This window comes from Anolis sagrei, chromosome 1 (assembly GCF_037176765.1).
Source record: "Anolis sagrei isolate rAnoSag1 chromosome 1, rAnoSag1.mat, whole genome shotgun sequence".
NCBI lineage: Eukaryota > Metazoa > Chordata > Lepidosauria > Squamata > Dactyloidae > Anolis > Anolis sagrei.
Window position 1 is genome coordinate 127,077,074 of NC_090021.1, and position 12,006 is coordinate 127,089,079.

Consider the following 12,006-nt stretch of genomic DNA (forward strand, 5'->3'; position numbering starts at 1 on the left):
ACTCAGAGTTAAAGAAGGAATATTGAGAATGCACAGCCTGGAAGCTTTGCTGTCTTACTCCGCATCCAATGATTCCACAAGATGTTGCCATGGCAGTTAAGGTAGAATATAGTGCTGTAATTGTTAAGTTTTAAAAGCATGTGGAGGGAAAACGTAACATAAGCTGTCTCTGCTCAGAGCCCCTGGAGAAGCAAATCCTGCCTGAAATCCTGTTGCTTGCATAGTTAATGTCTATATTTCACTTGAAGAAAGCTGAAACATGAAGGAAAGAGTTGAGGCAAAGAATTTCAGAAAGGGATTCAGAAAGAAACATTAGTTGCATCTACACTGTGAAATGAATGCAGTTTTATACTACCTTAACAGCTATATCTCAATGATATGGAATATTGGGAGTTGGAGCTTGACAAGGTCTTCTATGCCAATGAGTCTTACGAAACTACAAATCCCAGGATCCCATAGCATGGCAGTTCAAGTGGTTCTTTTTTCTTTGTGTCAGAAGCGACTTGAGAAACTGCAAGTTGCTTCGGGTGTGAGAGAGAATTGGCTGTCTGCAGGGACGTTGCCCAGGGGACGCCCGGATGTTTTACCATCCTATGGAAGGCTTCTCCCATGCCTCTGCATGGGAAGCTGGAGCTGACAGATGGGAGCTCACCCTGTCTTGTGGATTTGAACTGCTGACCTTCAGGAACAAGTGGTGTCAAACTGCATTCATTCTACAGAATTAATTCTACATTGGGACATGAGACAAGCCTCCCACAAGGATGGTAAAACGCCAAACATCTGGGCATCCCCTGGGTAACGTCCTTGTAGATAGCCAATTCTCTCACAGCAGAAGCAACTTGCAGTTTCTCAAGTCACTCCTGACACAAAAAAAATTCTACAGTGTAGATACACCCCCACCGAAAAGTCTCCAATTCATGGAGTCACCTTAAGTTGAAGTTAACTTGATGGCAGTGAACAGAAACAACAAATGTGTGTGAGTTTTGTTGCTTGTATGCTAATATATCCATGATCCTTATGGGGAAAACTATACTTGAGAAAATTATACTTCTAGCCCTGTATATTGGTTTTCATTGAACTTCTTTTAAAATTTCCACTATTTGCCCCTCTTCTTCCACCTCCACACATTACAAAAGTCTTCCTCTATGTACAATGTTTGTAAAGATGGCTAAATAATACTCCTCATCCAGATAATCCTCTGTTGAAGCCAAGGGCCTCTTCCCTGTTCGAGTTTGTTCTGGCAGCAAAGCAATGTCTTCTTACAGAGGTGAGAATGCCTTGGGTTTTTTTTTTGTTTTGTTTTAATCTAATTTTAATTGCCTCTTCTGCTGGAGATCCAACCAAGTAGTTGGTTTAATTTCCTGGAGGAGCATACCTTCACTCTCCTAGCATATGGAAAACGTCTCCTGCCTGATTGTATTGGCTGGGAAATGAGAAGATTTAATTCCTCTGGTAGGAGCGTTTCTCTTCTTTTCTTTCTCCCTCTCTTTCATTCCTCATTAAGCTTAGTCAGGAAATCTCTCTGTGAATACCTTGGCCTCTCATTTGTCCACCCTAAGCAGGTGACACAGTGAAATCTCAGTGAGGAAATGTAACCTTTGCAGGGGCCATCATTAGGCTACTTGGCAGCATTTTGTTCAGGTTTCCAATTTGTGTGTGACAGAATGCAAGCGCAGAGCTCTTCCGCTTCATTATAGCCGGAGGGAAGTGTCGAACAGGCCAAAAACCTTCAGTGGTGTAAAACCTGGAGGTGCCAGTGGCATTACGCCAGGCATCCACTGAGCCCCTATGTGTTAGCTTCGCTTCCTACTGTGTAGGAGTGGAAGTTCTTGGTGCCTTTATTTAGAAGCGGCAGTTTCCATTAAATTTAATTACATTTCTCTGTGGCTGTAAATAGAAGGTGGCTCACTGGGGTTACGTTTCATTCTTTTTCCTTGGCAGCTGGTGCGCTCAAGGTGTGGCTTCTAAATAGGAACAGCTCCTAGGCTCCAGGGATTTCTAATACAGAATTAAAACTGAACCTGTCATAGATAGTGACCCCCACTCCTCTCTCTGCTGTTCCTTATTCTCTTTTTTATATTTGTTTCTAGGGGGAAACCCAATACAGGCAGTCCCCATGTTACAAACATGATAGTTTCTGTAGGTTTGTTCTTGTTGAATTTGTATGTAACTCAGAACAGGTGCTCTTTTAAGTGTAATTCCAACAAAACGCACAAGCCCTGTGGTGTTCGTTTTGCTGCCTGTGCCCCTGATCAGAAGATTTTGCCTTGCTTTCTGTACCTGTGAAAACGGAATTTTGAAAAAAAATGAATTGTTGTGGAAACAAGTATTGCTGATAAAGCTTCAGTTGAGACACCTTTCCCCCATGAAAACTCTCTCAAGAGGGAATTTCATAGAATCATAGAATCATAGAGTTGGAAGAGACGTCATGGGCCATCCAGTCCAACCCCCTGCCAAGAAGCAGGAATATTGCATTCAAATCACCCCTGACAGATGGCCATCCAGCCTCTGTTTAAAAACTTCCAAAGAAGGAGCCTCCACCACACTCCGGTGTAGAGAGTTCCACTGCTGAACGGCTCTCACAGTCAGGAAGTTCTTCCTCATGTTCAGGTGGAACCCCTTCTTAGGGGCAGATTTTTCCCATTTCCTGTTATCTCACTTCCTTTCTTAACTATGAGTTGTTTGTAAGTCGGATGTTTGGAACTTAGGGAATGCCTGTACTACCTTTTCCCCTACATAAGTATCAGATGGTGATCCGTAAGTAGCATTATTTAAAAGTATAGGCTGACACCATGATAGATGTTATTTACATTATCATAAATTGAATCAAGATAACATAAAGATGAATTGCAACATTGTGCAAGATGCAGCTGTCTCTCCAGGACCATTGAGCAAATGGAGCTAAAAACATATTTCTCCATGGGCCCTATAGTGCAATGGGCATCAGACTGCTCTAGGGCTATCGCACACAGGGTTATGGGACTAGTTTATTTATGTATTTATCATGTCAGAAGTGAATTGAGAATACAGTTATAATGTATAAAAAAACCACAAAGTGAAAACTTGGCACTAGATTAAGTTTCCTTTGACCAGAAGCTGGCCACTTGGAGTGCCTCTCGTGTTGCTGTAAGAAGGTCCTCCATTGTGCATGTGGCAGGATTCAAACTGCATTGTAGCAAGTGGTTTCTGGTTTGCTCTTCTCCACAGCTTCATGTCATGGACTCCACTTTGTAGCCCCATTTTTTTTTTAATATTAGCTCTGCATCTCGTGGTACCAGAGAGCAGTCTGTTCAGTGCCTTCCAAGTCATCCAGTCTTTTGTGTGCCCAAGTCTTCTGTTGCACTACAGGTCTTCTATAGGACTTGTAGTGCAACAAGACTACAAGTGTGACAATGTGTTCAGGACTCCCTAATGCACATTGTCACACAGTTTACTAGAAGGGTTACATATGCTGTTAGAATAGTAGCTGTGACATCGTGAATAACAAATTATAGCCTCTCTCCTATGCTCATTCTAGGTACATGCAATAAGCATCCTTACAAAGACTCTAATAAAATGTGGGCTAGACAATGTTACTATTTGGTAGGCTGGGAACTGATTGACAAATCCAAAAGGTGCTGACCAATGGCTCCTCTTCATCCCAGAGAGGAATGCCACAGGGGTTTGTCCTAGGCCCAGTGTTATTCAACATCTTTATCAATAAGTTGAATGATGGAAGAAAAGACATGCTTTTCAAATTTGTAAATGATACCAAATTGGGACGGATAGGTAATCTCCAGAGAACAGGATCAGAATCCAAAATGATCTTAAAGAGTTGGGCGAAAACTAACCAAATGAAATGTACAGTACTACACTCTGGCAATAAAATTGAAATGCACAGATGTGGGATGTGTAACACCAGCCTTTTAAAGAATGTTAATCCACCACCATGGACTTCCATATCTAATCACTATGATATCTATACCTTATAATGGCTACCTCTATAAGTTCCCTAAATAGTTCCCCTTGCGGCATTGTTAAAGTCAGCTTTTGCCTTCTTTTCAAGATAAGTGAAGACCAGCCACCATTTATTTACAAATTCTTCATTATTTTTACCTCGAAGTCCATTGGACAGCTTGGCCAGTGACATCTGCCTTGAAAACAATCCATGTAAAGGGGATCCAGTAGTCTTGGTAGACAACAAGCTGAACATGAGTCAACAGTGTGATGTTGATGTGGGAGATAAAAAAGCCAGTGCCATTCTAGGTTGCATCAACAGAGTATAGTGTTGGGATCAAGGAAATCATAGTTCCACTCAATTATGCTTTGGTCTGATCACATCTGGAATATTGTGTTCAATTTTGAGCAGCATAATTCAAGAGGGATAATGACAAGCTGGAATGTGTCCAGAGGAGGGCAACCAAATGATCAAAGGTCTGGAAGCCCTATGAGGTATGGCTTTAAAAGATGAAGAAAAGGAAGCTGAGGGGGACATGACAGCCATGTTTAAATATTTGAAAAGATGTCATATTGAGAAAGGGACAAGCTCATTCTCTGCTGCTCTGGATATTGGGACACAATGGAGATATGGATTCATGTTGCAGGAAAAGAGATTCGACCTAAACATTAGGAAGATCATCTTGATGGTAAGAGCTGTTTGTCAGTGGAATATGCTGCCTTGGAATGTGGTGGACTCTCCTTCTCAGGAGGTTTTTAAGCTGTGGCTGTATGGCCATCTGTCAGGGGTACTTTGATTGTGTGTCCTGCATGACAGAATGGGATTAAACTGGATGGCCTTTGTGGTCTCTTCCAAATCTAGGACTCTATGATTCCAAGTAGTCCATGTTGCAAAATATAGGGTTGAGGGCACCGTGGGATTGACACCCTTTTCAAAGTAGGTGGCATTGGATGTTTCTATGTAGGTGGCCACTTCAACTTTGTCCCAAAAGGAAATTCAGAACAGCCTTTGGGGATTCATTTCCATTCATATGTATATGCCCATGATTTTGAATGGTTGCAGTTCTTTTATCTACTGCCTGGTTTAATAAGTCTTTATCTTGTTTAACATATTTATGGTTTTTAATCTGGAAGTGTTTTAAATTGTTCACACTTTTCAGTGCCCTGGGATCCTATGATGGGAGGGTGGGATGTAAATACTTTAATGTACAGACAAACTTGTAAATAAATAAAAATAAATATGTCAAAAAAGAAGCTAAGCTCCCCCAAGATAGTTTGCTACTTGGAGTAATATATGTGCCTCATAAACAAGTAAACAAGTGAACAAACCAGGCATTTTTATTGACATGGGAAATAGCATAAAATAAAGATGGCCAAGTTAAGCCAAAAAGTCACTTATTGAATTTAAAATTCAAAAATAAATAAATAAAATCCATCTTCTACAGTACTCACTAGATGAGAGGTGGGAAGAAGTTGTCAAACACCTATTTCATTATTTGTGATTTCCTCAACTTGCTTCAGTAGAAAAGGGTAGTCGTGTGACTCCAGAGGTTAGAGCTTATCAACTCAGCTGCAAAGTTGGGCATTAGAGTAAGCCTTGCTCCCCTCCAGCTTTATCTATGTCCATTCTTGGGCCAGAATCCTTAGGGGGTTTATAATAGGGTTTGGCTTGTAAAGTAGCCAGTGGAAGCTGAATTATAGTTTTGCTGATCCCGTCAAAATTGTATTGCTCCAAACTGAATTTTCAGCAGGAAGTCATCAAAAATATTTCAGGATGACTTATCCATAGCTATAGTACAAGGATAAGATTTTATTGCTTTTTTAAAAAACTTGACATTACAAAATTGAGACTTGTGTGTGAGTCATGGATTTTTAATTCATTATAAACTGTGCTTGATAACATGGATAAAGCAGGTTTATAATATAAACCTTCTTTGAAAAAGGAGTCACAGAGATTTTACTTGACAATTGTACAGAAACTCACATCATATTTAGATTTTCTTTTAAAAAAAACCAGTTTTAGATGTACCTAAGAGGCACATGAAATATTTGGGGAATTATTATTATTATAAGCAAGACCCTCCTTTGTTAAATATATTGTGAATAGAAATAGGCAGAATCCTGTTGGGCAACTATGAATGTGTAACCTCGAATTGTGCATCCATGATTGTTTTGTATTTAAAATCCATATGCAGTATGGACTGTGGAAGTCTCCCCATTTCCACTTATTTGGAAGCAGCTTCTATGATTGATGGGGATCTACTTCCCTGTCATGCAGAAAGAAGTGGCTGATGGTCCCAACTTGCCTCACATGAGTAATTTCTTGCATTAGCGGGGGTTGAGACAGAAGTCCTGATTCTGTCTATTGTACTGGGTATCACTCACAGGAGTTGTTGGGACTGTTAGTTAGCAGCATCCATACCATCACAGGAATAGGCATCAATCGATTGCCGCAGCTGCTTCCCATTAGTAAAGATTCACTGTGTAGCATCATAACTATTCCATCCATTTATAGCTAATACTTGAGCCCTTTACATGTAAATTGAACAAGTGGGCATTATGCCGAGATTTAAGTTTCAATAAAGCCTCTGAATTTCTAGACTAGATTGTAGGTTTGGGGAGTGATGTTTTGGCAACTTGGGGAGCGATGAAGAAGGAACTTTTAACAATTGAGGCACAATACATACAAATTCTGATGTAAATTACAGCCGCAATCAATCTTTGGAACTTATGTGCTGTATTAATAAGTGGACTTACATTTGTAGGATTCCAAATTGAGCAGATATGTCATCATCTGTAATTACCCAGTAATATTACATAGAGAATGTTGCAAAATAGCTGGTGTACATTGGGAACAACGGACATCAGTTTTGTGGGCTGGGACACCAGCTAGGGAATGCCAAAGTACACTGATAGGGCATTTTGTCCATCAGGACACTCTTGCCATGTCCTGTTATGCATCTTTGCAATGCTGCTGGTATATAGACTATAATAGTGTATTCTATTACCTCATAACAAAGGGATTGTCTGGCGGCATATGGCGGTTTAGCCCTAGATTGTAGGGCTGGGCGGTTTCGTTTCGTTAATTCGTAATTCGTTAATAATTCGTTAATTTTTTTAATTACAAAACGATAACGAACCATTCTGGAGCAATTTTTTTAAAAAACGAATTTTTAAACACATTTTGTAAATGCTTCGTATTTCGTTATTGTATTCGTTTCATTATTGTTCTGAGGTCGTTTCGTTATTATTTCCGCATGTCTGGGGCAAGTTTTTTGTTTAATTAGTGAAAAAAAATTATAATATCACACCAACAGGTTTTTTAGCGTATTTCGTGGTCGCGTCCGCCATTAACGAATCGATTCGTTATTGTTTCGGAAATCGATTCGTTAATGTTTTGTAATTTTTTTCACATTTACGAAATTTCGTAAATATCGAACTTTTTAAAAGGAAAATTTTGTAATTATTTTAAATAACGAAACGCAAAAACCCCCAAAAAACTAATCGATTTTAGAAACAAATTTTTCCGTTGTTACCCAGGCCTACTAGATTGTCCTTGGAGCTCTCCGGCTCCCATCTGATGATGCAGAGGAACTTCTATCAGGGTTGTGTGGACGATTTAGGGTAGTGCCGGTGCATGCTGGTGCCACAGCAACACGGGATGCTTCCCGTGTTCCCATTAAGGTCCAAAGGAAGCCATGGGGGGAAGTCACTCCATCAATATTTTCCCCCATGAGATCAACAAAATTAGGGCAATGCGGGGATCCCCACGCTCCCCCCTCCTATAAGGGTCACTGGATTCACCATGAGGTGTGGCAATTCCAGTGGCCATGTGACAAGGTCCCAAGTCCACCTCTAATTGCATGGTATCTTTAACATGATAATCTCAGTAATTCTGATGTGCTATAATATATCATTTTATTTTTACATGTAATTTATATATGCATATATGTGTAACTATATATACACACACATACATATATTGTAAGCAGAATCTCAGTTCCAGGAGAGCAATTTAATTTAAATAAAGAAATACATAAACACACACAAATAATTTTAGCTTGCTTGCTTTACACTTATATACAATGAGCTCTTGGAGAGAAGAAGGCTGAGAAGGGACACAATAGCTATGTTTAAATATTTGAAAGGATGTCACATTGAGGAGGGGGGAAAGACTGTTTTTTGCCACTCCAGAGACTAAGACACAAAACAATGGGTGCAAATTGCAGGAAAACAGATTCCACCTAAACACTAAGATGGTAAGCACTGTCTGGCAGTGAAATACACTGCCTCAGAGCATGTTGAAATATCCTCTGGAGGTTTTCAAACAGAAGTTGGATGGCCATCTCTTGGGTTGCTTTAATTGTGTGAGCTCCCGGTGGTGCAGTGGGTTAAACTGCTAAGCTGCTAAACTTGTTGACTTAAAGGTTGCAGGTTTGAATCAGGGGAGCATCGTAAGCTTCTGCTGTCAGCCCCAGCTTCTGCCAACCTAGCAATTCAAAAGCATGCAAATGTGAGTAGATCAATAGGTACCACTTTGACGGGAAGGTAATGCTGCTCCATGCAGTCATGCCGGCAACATGACCTTGGAGGTGTCTACAGACAACGCCGGTTCTTCAGCTTAGAAATAGAGATGAGCACCAACCTCCAGAGCCAAACATGACTGGACTTAATGTCAGGGGAAAACCTTTACCTTTACCTATATGACAGATTGGAGTTGGACTGGATGGCTCTTGGAGTATCTTCCAAATCTATGATTCGATCATTCTCTGCTTGAGTTTAGTTCTAGACCCCGATCCCACCACGGATACCAAAATCCTTGTATGCTACACAATTGCATAGTAAAATGGTATTCCTTATATAAAATAACAAACAATTCAAATGAACTCTGTCCCTTCCTCAAGTCTTCACATAGTGGATTGCATCCTCACTATTAGAAAGCTTTTAAAATAGACTGAAGGCTGTGAATGAGCCCATAGTTGCAGGTTGCCTCATCTTCATTTAAGGTAAATATTATTTTTAGGTTAATACTAATGTGAGCATTGTGCGGTCAGATATCCATAACACTCCTTCAAAGTTTTTGCAAATATTATTTATTTGGCATTTGCCTCCCCAAATCCTCCAGCCTACATGTCCAGTCATTCTGGGAGTTGTAGCCCAACCCCTCTAAGCTTTGTGAGTCTGCTCAATTTGGTAACTACAGTAGTATGATTAATTACAGATTGAGAAAATACAAATTTATTCCCTAATTTAATCATTTGGCATCTTCTCAACCCTGTCTTTTGATATTCAGATTCCTGGATGATTAATAAACAATGTATAAGGTAATTAAATAATGTTTGAATATTCACAGACCATTAGAAGCAGGTGTAGAGCCATTTGCAAATGCTGTCTGGTTAGCTGAGTCTCCCAGGGCAATTGACTCTTTCTGGCCTTTGAGTATGTCAAAAAAAGAGGCAGCGATACAAGATCGTGAAGGGTCCCTGGAGAAGTAAGTAGAAACCTTCTTGCTATAGTACCTATTCTTCATTACCTTCAAGATGTTGAATTCACAGAAAGTGACTTTGGCTTTCATAAGGTCAATGGCTGGCATAGCCAACATTCTTTTCCATATATGTACACTTATGTTTATTTCTGTATTTGCTTACCCAGGAGTAAAATCCATTTAACTAAGAGGAACGTCTTTAAAAAATTATTGCCTTTCTCCCTAGAGTCCTACTCAGTCATTTTCATGTCAGTGGGATCCTGAATCTGTTCTGGATTTCAGTTCAGACTTCAATGTGCTGCATTCTATCTTCATATAGGTAAATGTTGTCAAGCCATGGCACCCCTCTCCTCAACGTTTTATGGACATTAAGAGACCCCAAGCAAAATATATTATTTTTAAACATTTTTCCATGGCTCCAAAGTTGTACAATGTCAAAGAGGCTCTAGGATGAACCTAGCAGCAGCTTTACCCCAACAACTCTTTGAAATCACCTTTTAATAAATGTATCCGCTTCATATTTTATGTGTAGCTTGTATCATTTGTATGCCAATTCCTAAATATATAAAATGTATCAAAATGTATCTTAAATGCAGCTACCTTCCTGTGCCCTCAGTTTTCATAATCCCTTGTGAACAGAGATCAAGGCCAGGGTCTCTCCAGCTATTTCCCAAGTCAGATAATATCACAACCTTTGTGTATGTATGCAAGACAGATAATCTCCTTTGTTATCAAGATGAGCTCAGGATATTTGTCCATTTAATTTGAGGCTGAGAGTGCACCACTCCCACAGAAGAATGGGCTCAGCAAACATGAATTTATAAAATTTTCTGAATGAACAGTCCTCTGATTATCTAAAACTGCCTCCTTTGTCTTTTAAGTCTTGCATCCTTTGTCTCAGCAGAGTTGGAAAGACACTTAAGTTAATCAAAGGGCCATCTGCATACTCACATCACTACTTCCTCCATGTTCACACCCTCCCAGGGAGTGTCTCTACAATGGATTGGGTCTTTGAACTGTCCAACCACAAGTTGTTTGCATTCCTGCTATGGGAATCTCCTCCTTCAGACTGTGACATCAAGAGAACCCCTAGCCCAGTGGTTCTCAACCTGTGGGTCCCCAGATGTTTTGGCCTTCAACTCCCAGAAATCCCAACAGCTGGTAAACTGGCTGGGATTTCTGGGAATTGTAGGCCAAAACACCTGGGGACCCACAGGTTGAGAACCACTGCCCTAGCCAATCCCGGTGTGGATCCTAGCCAGCCTCTCTCTTCAGCCAATCAGGGGAGAAAATAGAAAGTCTGAATACCTGCCAGAATTGATGAAATGTCATTTATTTTTCTATGAATTTGTGCTTGTATCCTTGAAAGTGTGTTGCTTGTATTTGCATCCTTTTTGGTCCAATTGTAATAAACCTCTGTAGCTTTGCCTTCGACCCAGAGTACTTGTTCTTTGTCCTGACTGATCTGGTTTAGTGGAAGCTCACCAGGCATGGACTTCCTTATCTGCAGTCCAAGCTGAAATCTCTACATAAGGACTAGATTCCAAACTGGAATCCAAATAAGTCACTACTGATCATACTTCATTTTGAGTGTGGAATTTTTTTTGTAAAGACAAATGTACATTATTTTAAGAAATCTTTGCAACCAAGAAAAAAAAACACTTCACAAATCCCAAACCATGGCTTTAAGTTTGTTTTGTCCCATAAGGGGAATTTATTTTTTGGCATCTTGATGTGATTAAAATTATATGGAGAAAATCTGATCAAAAGTTAACAAACAGATGGATGTTCTTGTGAAGCCAAGCTGCTGCGTCAGTCAAACTTGGATGAATATTGGCGTTGCTGCACTATATAATGAGTAACATGACAGAGCAATTCTATATGATAGTTATACATGTGTGTATAAAAACATGGAGTTGAGCCAGTGATATAGACTGAACATTCAACTGGGTTAGTATTTGCTAAATTTACCTTCCAAAATGCAAATAATGGATGGAGGAGATATATAAAATTTAAGATCTAAGATAGAATTTAGAGAGTCTTGTTTATTAGAGAACATGTGCGTTACTGGCCTGATGACAGCCAGGTTCCAGACATAATGTTTTCTCAATTGTAAACTATGTCTGGTGTATGAGGTTTAGCCCTGAAATGGTTCAATTCGTTCCTCCGGGACCGGAGACAGAGGGTGGAGTGGTTAGGCCAAAGCTCTGAGAGCTCCTGCCTTTGCTGTGGAGTTCCCCAGGGTGCTATCCTCTCTCCCCTGTTATTTAACATCTATGTCCAGCCACTTACTGGACTGGTGCGGAGCTTTGGCATAGAGTGCTACCAGTATGCAGATGATACCCAGCTACTCTTGCATCTCAAACCTGGGACAGCCGCGATTCCTGATAACTTTAGGCTGTGTTTGGAAGCAGTGATGAGTTGGCTGCAAGCGAGCAGACTAAAAGTGAATCCTGCAAAAGCTGAGATACTCTGGCCTGGCCAGCGGCCAGAATTAATCCAGTCTCTGCCTGATTTCGATGGGGAAGCTCTGGTTCCATCTGCCACTGTTAAAAGCCTTCGGGTTGTGTTGGACTCATTGCTGA